At 61.6% G+C, this 9,204-nt stretch overlaps 1 pseudogene; it reads left to right on the top strand.

Moving 5' to 3' along the window:
- Window positions 1-1,755: 1,755 nt before the first annotated feature.
- Window positions 1,756-8,931, top strand: LOC139250742 (putative uncharacterized protein DDB_G0271982; annotated as a pseudogene).
- The last annotated feature ends 273 nt before the right edge of the window (window positions 8,932-9,204 follow it).

Raw genomic sequence — 9,204 nt, 5'->3', positions numbered from 1 at the left:
GGAAGGGAGGAAGGAGTGCGGCGAGTTTTGGGGTGTGGAGGAAGGGGTAGGAAGTGCGGGGAGGGGGGGACTGGGGGGAGTGGGGGAGGGTAAGAAGAGTGTGGGAACGAAGGGAGAGAGGGAGCGCGGGGACGGAAGGAGAAAGAGGGAGGGAGCGGAGGGAGGGGGAGTGTGGGAAGGAAGGGAGGGGGAGCGTGGGAATGGAGAGAGCGAGGGAGCGTGGGAATGGAGGGAGAGAGGGAGCGCGGGGACGGAAGGAGAAAGAGGGAGGGAGTGGAGGGGGAGGGAGGGAGCAGAGGGGGAGGGAGGGGGATTGTGGGAAGGACTGAGGGGGAGCGTGGGAAGGGACTGAGGGGGAGCGTGGGAATGGAGAGAGAGAGGGAGCGTGGGAATGGAGAGAGCGAGGGAGCGTGGGAATGGAGAGAGCGAGGGAGCATGGGAATGGAGGGAGGGAGAGGGGGAGCGTGGGAATGGAGGGAGAGGGGGAGCGTGGGAATGGAGGGAGAGAGGGAGCGTGGGAATGGAGGGAGAGAGGGAGCGTGGGAATGGAGGGAGAGGGAGCGTGGGAATGGAGGGAGAGAGGGAGCGTGGGAATGGAGGGAGCGTGGGAATGGAGGGAGAGAGTGAGCGTGGGAATGGAGGGAGGGAGAGAGAGGGAGCGTGGGAATGGAGGGAGAGAGAGGGAGCGTGGGAATGGAGGGAGAGAGAGGGAGCGTGGGAATGGAGAGGAGAGAGAGAGCGAGCGTGGGAATGGAGAGAGAGAGAGAGAGCGAGCGTGGGAATGGAGAGAGAGAGAGGGAGCGAGCGTAGGAAGAGGGAGCGAGCGTAGGAATGGAGGGAGAGAGAAAGGGAGCGTGGGAATGGACAGGGAGAGAAAGGGAGCGTGTGATGGAGGGAGCATGGGAAGGGAGGGAGGGAGAGAGAGAGAGAGTGGGAGCGTGGGAATGGATGGAGGGAGAGAGAGGGAGCGTGGGAATGGAGGGAGGGAGAGAGAGTGGGAGCGTGGGAATGGAGGGGGAGGGAGGGAGTGTGGGAATGGAGGGGGATGGAGGGAGTGTGGGAATGGAGGGGGAGGGAGGGCGTGTGGGAATGGCAGGAGAGAGGGAATGGAGGGAGGGGGAGGGAGGGTAGAATGCGAGGAGGGGGGAGTGGGAGGAGGAGGGAGTGCGTGGGTGGGGTTATGGGGGGGGGGGAGTGGGAATGGCGGGCGGGAGGGAGAGCATGGGAATGGAGGGAGAGAGAGAGAGAGAGAGAGGGAGCGTGGGAATGGAGGGAGAGAGAGGGAGTGTGGGAATTGAGGGAGATAGAGGGAGCGTGGGAATGGAGGGAGGGAGAGAGAGGGAGCGTGCGAATGGAGAGAGTGCGCGTGTGAATGGAGGGAGGGAGAGAGAGGGGGAGCATGGGAAGAGAGAGAATGGAGGGAGTGAGTGAGAGAGGGGGAGTGGGAATGGAGGGAGAGAGAGGGGGGAGTGGGAATGGAGGGAGAGGGAGCGTGGGAATTGAGGGAGAGGGAGTGACTGTGGGAATGGAGGGAGAGAGGGAGAGGAGGAGTTTGGGAATGGAGGGAGTGTGGGAGTGGAGGGAGTGAGAGAGGGAGTGTGGGAGTGGAGGGAGTGAGAGGGGGAGTGTGGGAATAGATGGATCGAGAGAGGGAGTGTGGGGAGGGAGGGGGAGTGTGGGATTGGAGGGAGGGAGGGGGATTGTGGGATTGGAGGGATGGAGAGAGGGAGCGTGTGAATGGAATGAGAGAGAGAGAGAGAGAGAGAAGAGAAGAGAGAGAGAATGGAGAAAGAGAGAGAGAAGGATTGTGGGAATGGAGGGAGGGAGAGAGAGAGGGAGTGTGGGAATGGAGGGAGAGGGAGGGAGTGTGGGAATTGAGGGGAGGGAGTGTGGGAATGGAGGGAGAGAGAGGGGGAGCGGGGGATTGTGGGAATGGAGAGAGGGAGTGTGGGAGTGGAGGGAGAGAGGAGTGTGGGAGTGGAGGGAGAGAGTGAGTGAGTGTGGGAGTGGAGGGAGAGAGAGAGAGGGATCGTGGGAATGTAGAGAGAGAGGGAGCCTGGGAATCTGGGAATGGAGAGAGGGAGAGGGGGAGTGTAGGAGTGGAGGGAAGGAGAAGGGGATTGTGGGAATGGAGTGTGGGAGTGGAGGGAGTGTGGGAGTGGAGGGAGGGGGAGTGTGGGAGTGGAGGGAGGGGGAGAGGGGGAGTGGGAATGTAGTGCGGGAGAGGGGGAGTGGGAATGGAGGGAGGGAGAGGGAGCGTGGGAATGGAGGGAGAGAGGGAGTGTGAGAATGGAGGGAGCGTGGGAATGGAGGGAGAGAGAGAGGGAGCATGGGAATGGAGGGAGGGAGAGTATGAGAGTGGAGAGGAGTAGTGTGGGAATGGAGGGTGGGAGAGAGGTAGTGTGTGAGTGGAGAGAGGTAATGTGTGAGTGGAGAGAGGGAGTGTGTGAATGGAGGGAGGGAGTGAGAGGGGGAGCATGGGAAGGGAGGGAGGGGGAGCATGGGAAGGGAGGGAGGGGGAGCGTGGGAATGGAGGGAGGGAGAGGGAGAGAGCGTGAGAATGGAGGGAGGGAGAGAGAGAGAGGGGGAGTGGGAATGGAGGGAGAGAGAGAGAGAGAGAGGGGGGGGGAGTGGGAATGGAGGGAAGAGAGAGAGGGGGGAGTGGGAATGGAGGGAGAGAGAGGGGGAGGGGGAGTGGGAATGGAGGGAGAGGGAGTGACTGTGGGAATGGAGGGAGAGAGGGAGAGGAGGAGTTTGGGAATGGAGGGAGTGTGGGAGTGGAGGGAGTGAGAGAGGGAGTGTGGGAGTGGAGGGAGTGAGGGGGAGTGTGGGAATGGATGGAGAGAGAGAGGGAGTGTGGGGAGGGAGGGGGAGTGTGGGATTGGAGGGAGGGAGAGGGAGTGTGGGATTGGAGGGAGGAGAGAAGGAGCGTGTGAATGGAATGAGAGAGAGAGAGAGAGGGCGGGAGAGTGGGAATAGAGAAAGAGAGAGAGAAGGATTGTGGGAATGGAGGGAGGGAGAGAGAGAGAGAGAGAGAGAGGGGGAGTGTGGGAATGGAGGGAGAGGGAGGGAGTGTGGGAATGGAGGAAGAGAGGGAATGTGGGAGTGGAGGGAGGGAGAGAGAGAGAGGGATCGTGGGAATGTAGAGAGAGAGGGAGCCTGGGAATCTGGGAATGGAGAGAGGGAGAGGGGGAGTGTGGGAGTGGAGGGTAGGAGAAGGGGATTGTGGGAATGGAGAGAGGGAGTGTGGGAGTGGAGGGAGTAGGAGTGCAGGGTGGGAGTGGGAGTGGAGGGAGGGAGTGGGTGTGGAGGGAGGGAATAGAGGGAGGGAGAGGGAAAGTGGGAGTGGGAATGGAGAGAGAGAGAGGGAGGGAGCGTGGGAATGGAGGGGGGAGAGAGCGAGCGTGGGAATGGAGGGAGTGAGAGGGGGAGAGAGAGAGAGGGGGCGTGGGAATGGCGGGAGGGGGAGTGACTGGGAATGGAGGGAATGAAGGGAGAGAGGGAGAGCGGGATTGTGAGCATGGAGGGAGAGCGGGATTGTGGGAATGGAGGGAGAGAAGGAGTGTGGGATTGGAGGGAGCGTGGGAATGGAGGGAGAGAGGGGGGAGCGTGGGAATGGAGGGAGAGAGGGGGAGCGTGGGAATGGAGGGAGGGAGAGGTGGAGTGGGAAGGGAGCGGGAATGGGAATGGAGGGAGGGAGTGGGAATGGAGGGAGAGAGATGGGGAGTGGAAATGGAGGGAGTGTGGGAATGGAGGGAGGGAGAGAGGGAGCGTGGGAATGGAGGGAGGGAGAGTGTGTGTGAGAATGGAGCGTGGGAAGGGAGAGGGAGGGGGAGTGACTGGGAATGGAGGGAGGGAGAGGGAAAGGGCGAGTGTGGGAATGGAGAGTGGGCGTGTGGGAATGGAGGTAGAAAGAGAGGGATTGTGGGAGTGGAGGGAGAGAGAGGGAGCGAGGGAATGGAGGGAGAGAGATGGAACGTGGGAAGGGAGGGAGGGAGAGGGAGCGTGGGAATGGAGGGAGAGAGGGAGTGTGAGAATGGAGGGAGAGAGAGGGAAGGAGCGTGGGAATGGATGGAGGGAGAGAGAGAGGGAGCATGGGAATGGAACGAGGGAGAGAGAGGGGGAGCGTGGGAATGGAGGGAGAGGGAGAGAGCGTGGGAATGGCGGGAGAGGGAGAGAGCGTGGGAATGGCGGGAGAAAAAGAGGTAGTGTGGGAATGGCGGGAGAGAGAGGGAATGGAGGGAGGGGGAAGGGAGGAAGGAGTGCGGGGAGTAGGGGGTGTGGAGGAAGGGGTGGGAAGTGCGGGGAGGAGGACTGGGGGGAGTGCTGGGAGTGGGGGAGGGTAAGAAGAGTGTGGGAACGAAGGGAGAGGGGGAGCGCGGGGACGGAAGGAGAAAGAGGGAGGGAGCGGAGGGGGAGTGTGGGAAGGAAGGGAGGGGGAGTGTGGGGAGGGAGAGGGAGGGTGGGAATGGAGGGAGAGAGGGAGCGTGGGAATGGAGGGAGAGAGGGAGCGTGTGAATGGAGGGAGAGAGGGAGCGTGGGAATGGAGGGAGAGAGGGAGCATGGGAATGGAGGGAGAGGGGGAGTGTGTGAATGGAGGGAGCGTGTGAATGGAGGGAGAGAGGGAGCGTGGGAATGGAGGGAGCGTGTGAATGGAGGGAGAGAGGGAGCGTGGGAATGGAGGGAGGGAGAGAGAGGGAGCGTGGGAATGGAGGGAGAGAGAGGGGTAGCGTGGGAATGGAGGGAGAGAGAGGGAGCGTGGGAATGAATGGAGGGAGAGAGAGAAGGATCCTAGGAATGAATGGAGCGAGGGAGAGAGAGAGAGAGAGAGAGCGTGGAAATGGAGGGAGAGAGGGAGCGTGGGAATGGAGGGAGAGAGAGAGAGAGAGAGAGTCTGGGAATGGAGAGAGGGAGTCTGGGAATGGAGAGAGGGAGTCTGGGAATGGAGGGAGGGAGGGAGAGAGAGCGTGGGAATAGAGGGAGAGAGAGAGGGGGTGAGCGTGGGAATGGAGGGGGAGAGAGAGGGAGCCTGGGAATGAATGGAGGGAGAGAGAGAGAAAGTGAGGGTGCGTGGGAATGGAGGGAGAGGGAGCGTGGGAATGGAGGGAGGGAGAGAGGGAGCGTGGGAATGGAGGGGGAGAGAGGGGGAGCGTGGTAATGGAGGGAGGGAGAGGGAGTGTGGGAATGGAGGGAGAGAGGGAGCGTGGAAATGGAGGGAGAGAGGGAGCATGGGAATGGAGGGAGGGAGAGAGGGAGCGTGGGAATGGAGGGAGGGAGAGAGAGGGAGCGTGGGAATGGAGGGAGAGAAAGGGGTAGCGTGGGAATGGAGGGAAAGTGAGGGGGAGCGTGGGAATGGAGGGAGAGAGAGAGGGAGCGTGGGAATGAATGGAGGGAGAGAGAGAAGGAGCCTGGTAATGAATGGAGCGAGGGAGAGAAAGAGAGAGAGAGAGAGAGTGGGAATGGAGGCAGAGAGGGAGCGTGGGAATGGAGGGAGAGAGAGAGAGAGAGGGAGTCTGGGAATGGAGACAGGGAGCGTGGGAATGGAGGGAGGGAGGGAGAGAGGGAGCGTGGGAATGGAGGGAGAGAGGGAGCGTGGGAATGGAGGGAGGGAGAGAGCGTGGGAATAGAGGGAGAGAGAGAGGGGGTGAGCGTGGGAATGGAGGGGGAGCGTGGGAATGGAGGGAGAGAGAGAGGGAGCCTGGGAATGAATGGAGGGAGAGAGAGAGAGAGAGAGAGGGAGCGAGCGTGGGAATGAATGGAGGGAGAGAGAGAGAAAGTGAGGGTGCGTGGGAATGGAGAGAGAGGGAGCGTGGGAATGGAGAGAGAGGGAGCGTGGGAATGGAGGGAGTGTGGAAATGGAGGGAGAGAGAGGGAGTGTGGGAATGGAGGGAGAGAGGGAGCGTGGCGAGGGAGGGAGCGTGGGAATGGCGGGAGAGGGAAAGAGCATGGGAATGGCGGGAGAAAAAGAGGTAGTGTGGGAATGGCGGGAGAGAGAGGGAATGGTGGGAAGGGGAAGGGAGGAAGGAGTGCGGCGAGTTTTGGGGTGTGGAGGAAGGGGTAGGAAGTGCGGGGAGGGGGGACTGGGGGGAGTGGGGGAGGGTAAGAAGAGTGTGGGAACGAAGGGAGAGAGGGAGCGCGGGGACGGAAGGAGAAAGAGGGAGGGAGCGGAGGGAGGGGGAGTGTGGGAAGGAAGGGAGGGGGAGCGTGGGAATGGAGAGAGCGAAGGAGCATGGGAATGGAGAGAGCGAGGGAGCGTGGGAATGGAGGGAGAGAGGGAGCGCGGGGACGGAAGGAGAAAGAGGGAGGGAGTGGAGGGGGAGGGAGGGAGCAGAGGGGGAGGGAGGGGGATTGTGGGAAGGGAGGGAGGGGGAGCGTGGGAAGGGACTGAGGGGGAGCATGGGAATGGAGAGAGAGAGGGAGCATGGGAATGGAGAGAGCGAGGGAGCGTGGGAATGGACGGAGGGAGAGGGGGAGCGTGGGAATGGAGGGAGAGGGGGAGCGTGGGAATGGAGGGAGAGAGGGAGCGTGGGAATGGAGGGAGAGAGGGAGCGTGGGAATGGAGGGAGAGAGGGAGCGTGGGAATGGAGGGAGAGAGGGAGCGTGGGAATGGAGGGAGCGTGGGAATGGAGGGAGGGAGAGAGTGAGCGTGGGAATGGAGGGAGGGAGAGAGAGGGAGCGTGGGAATGGAGGGAGAGAGAGGGAGCGTGGGAATGGAGGGAGAGAGGGAGCGTGGGAATGGAGAGGGAGAGAGAGAGAGAGCGAGCGTGGGAATGGAGAGAGAGAGAGAGAGAGAGCGAGTGTGGGAATGGAGAGAGAGAGGGAGCGAGCGTAGGAATGGAGGGAGAGAGAAAGGGAGCGTGGGAATGGACGGGGAGAGAAAGGGAGCGTGTGATGGAGGGAGCATGGGAAGGGAGGGAGGGAGAGAGAGAGAGTGGGAATGGAGGGAGGGAGAGAGAGTGGGAGCGTGGGAATGGAGGGGGAGGGAGGGAGTGTGGGAATGGCAGGAGAGAGGGAATGGAGGGAGGGGGAGGGAGGGTAGAATGCGAGGAGGGGGGAGTGGGAGGAGGAGGGAGTGCGTGGGTGGGGTTATGGGGGGGGGGGAGTGGGAATGGCGGGCGGGAGGGGGAGCGTGGGAATGGAGGGAGAGCGTGGGAATGGAGGGAGAGCGAGGGAGCATGGGAATGGAGGGAGAGAGAGAGAGAGAGAGGGAGCGTGGGAATGGAGGGAGAGAGAGGGAGTGTGGGAATTGAGGGAGATAGAGGGAGCGTGGGAATGGAGGGAGGGAGAGAGAGGGAGCGTGCGAATGGAGAGAGTGCGCGTGTGAATGGAGGGAGGGAGAGAGAGGGGGAGCATGGGAAGAGAGAGAATGGAGGGAGTGAGTGAGAGAGGGGGAGTGGGAATGGAGGGAGAGAGAGGGGGGGAGTGGGAATGGAGGGAGAGGGAGCGTGGGAATTGAGGGAGAGGGAGTGACTGTGGGAATGGAGGGAGAGAGGGAGAGGAGGAGTTTGGGAATGGAGGGAGTGTGGGAGTGGAGGGAGTGAGAGAGGGAGTGTGGGAGTGGAGGGAGTGAGAGGGGGAGTGTGGGAATAGATGGATCGAGAGAGGGAGTGTGGGGAGGGAGGGGGAGTGTGGGATTGGAGGGAGGGAGGGGGATTGTGGGATTGGAGGGATGGAGAGAGGGAGCGTGTGAATGGAATGAGAGAGAGAGAGAGAGAGAGGGAATGGAGAAAGAGAGAGAGAAGGATTGTGGGAATGGAGGGAGGGAGAGAGAGAGGGAGTGTGGGAATGGAGGGAGAGGGAGGGAGTGTGGGAATTGAGGGAGGGAGTGTGGGAATGGAGGGAGAGAGAGGGGGAGCGGGGGATTGTGGGAATGGAGAGAGGGAGTGTGGGAGTGGAGGGAGAGAGGGAGTGTGGGAGTGGAGGGAGAGAGTGAGTGAGTGTGGGAGTGGAGGGAGAGAGAGAGAGGGATCGTGGGAATGTAGAGAGAGAGGGAGCCTGGGAATCTGGGAATGGAGAGAGGGAGAGGGGGAGTGTAGGAGTGGAGGGAAGGAGAAGGGGATTGTGGGAATGGAGTGTGGGAGTGGAGGGAGTGTGGGAGTGGAGGGAGGGGGAGTGTGGGAGTGTGGGAGTGGAGGGAGGGGGAGAGGGGGAGTGGGAATGTAGTGCGGGAGAGGGGGAGTGGGAATGGAGGGAGGGAGAGGGAGCGTGGGAATGGAGGGAGAGAGGGAGTGTGAGAATGGAGGGAGCGTGGGAATGGAGGGAGAGAGAGAGGGAGCATGGGAATGGAGGGAGGGAGAGTATGAGAGTGGAGAGGAGTAGTGTGGGAATGGAGGGTGGGAGAGAGGTAGTGTGTGAGTGGAGAGAGGTAGTGTGTGAGTGGAGAGAGGGAGTGTGTGAATGGAGGGAGGGAGTGAGAGGGGGAGCATGGGAAGGGAGGGAGGGGGAGCATGGGAAGGGAGGGAGGGGGAGCGTGGGAATGGAGGGAGGGAGAGGGAGAGAGCGTGAGAATGGAGGGAGGGAGAGAGAGAGAGGGGGAGTGGGAATGGAGGGAGAGAGAGAGGGGGGGGGGGAGTGGGAATGGAGGGGGAGAGAGAGAGGGGGGAGTGGGAATGGAGGGAGAGAGAGGGGGAGGGGGAGTGGGAATGGAGGGAGAGGGAGTGACTGTGGGAATGGAGGGAGAGAGGGAGAGGAGGAGTTTGGGAATGGAGGGAGTGTGGGAGTGGAGGGAGTGAGAGAGGGAGTGTGGGAGTGGAGGGAGTGAGGGGGAGTGTGGGAATGGATGGAGAGAGAGAGGGAGTGTGGGGAGGGAGGGGGAGTGTGGGATTGGAGGGAGGGAGAGGGAGTGTGGGATTGGAGGGAGGAGAGAAGGAGCGTGTGAATGGAATGAGAGAGAGAGAGAGAGAGAGAGAGAGGGCGGGAGAGTGGGAATAGAGAAAGAGAGAGAGAAGGATTGTGGGAATGGAGGGAGGGAGAGAGAGAGAGGGGGAGTGTGGGAATGGAGGGAGAGGGAGGGAGTGTGGGAATGGAGGGAGAGAGGAGTGTGGGAGTGGAGGGAGAGAGAGAGGGATCGTGGGAATGTAGAGAGAGAGGGAGCCTGGGAATCTGGGAATGGAGAGAGGGGGAGTGTGGGAGTGGAGGGTAGGAGAAGGGGATTGTGGGAATGGAGAGAGGAGTGTGGGAGTGGAGGGAGTAGGAGTGCAGGGT

This window comes from Pristiophorus japonicus, unplaced genomic scaffold (genome assembly GCF_044704955.1).
Source record: "Pristiophorus japonicus isolate sPriJap1 unplaced genomic scaffold, sPriJap1.hap1 HAP1_SCAFFOLD_4193, whole genome shotgun sequence".
NCBI lineage: Eukaryota > Metazoa > Chordata > Chondrichthyes > Pristiophoridae > Pristiophorus > Pristiophorus japonicus.
This window is presented reverse-complemented; position numbering and strand designations above follow the sequence as displayed.